This window comes from Wasmannia auropunctata, unplaced genomic scaffold (genome assembly GCF_000956235.1).
Source record: "Wasmannia auropunctata unplaced genomic scaffold, wasmannia.A_1.0 LD315665.1, whole genome shotgun sequence".
Taxonomy (NCBI): domain Eukaryota; kingdom Metazoa; phylum Arthropoda; class Insecta; order Hymenoptera; family Formicidae; genus Wasmannia; species Wasmannia auropunctata.
Window position 1 is genome coordinate 1 of NW_012047225.1, and position 685 is coordinate 685.

Below are 685 nucleotides of genomic sequence, written 5' to 3' on the forward strand. Positions count from 1 at the left end.
TACATTTACTATTTCCTCGCTGCATGGAATCTGGAATTCCAACAGATGTTATCTCCCATTAAACCATATATAACTAAGTTGCAGATGGCAAGTATAAATACAATATTTTATAATTAAATTGCACGCGTAATGTTATTATAGTTTTTATCTAAAATATATTTTAATATTTTTATTCGATATACCTATTTAAATAGTTTGATACATATTTATAGTTTTTTATTATATAATATTTTTTCTATTTGTGAAATTAGGTACAATTTATTGTGTTGATAATACTTCTAATGCAGTGGATGAATCCTAATTGTGAGGCGCACACACAAAAAAATAAAATAACACCTATCTTTATTGGAAATTTATTTATATTTCTGTACTTATTTTATGATTTTTATAAGAAAACTTATACTGATTTACCTAAACAGAAAAATAATTAAAAGAAGTGATTTTGTTTTTAAGGAAATGCTGGCACGATAGTTGAACTTCCTCGAAGTCGTTAAAATAGACTTCTCAATTGTAAACTAAAAATAACAATAATAGTGGTATCTTTAAATCAGTTTCATACAATATTGTTCTGTCACTTAAACGCGTACATCTGTCTTTATTTAACATATTGCAACGATCTTTTGCAAAATCCGGCATTTACTGCTAAACGCAATGGTCCTCTATTTGTCATTCTTTATCTTCGATA

General features: G+C 26.3%; 1 long non-coding RNA gene across 1 annotated transcript; it reads left to right on the top strand.

The window, feature by feature from the left end:
• The first annotated feature begins 6 nt into the window (after positions 1 to 6).
• On the top strand, positions 7 to 325 carry LOC105460792. Its single transcript, XR_975875.1, has 2 exons — positions 7 to 87; positions 252 to 325. It is a non-coding gene; the product is annotated as an uncharacterized LOC105460792 (long non-coding RNA).
• Positions 326 to 685: the final 360 nt, after the last annotated feature.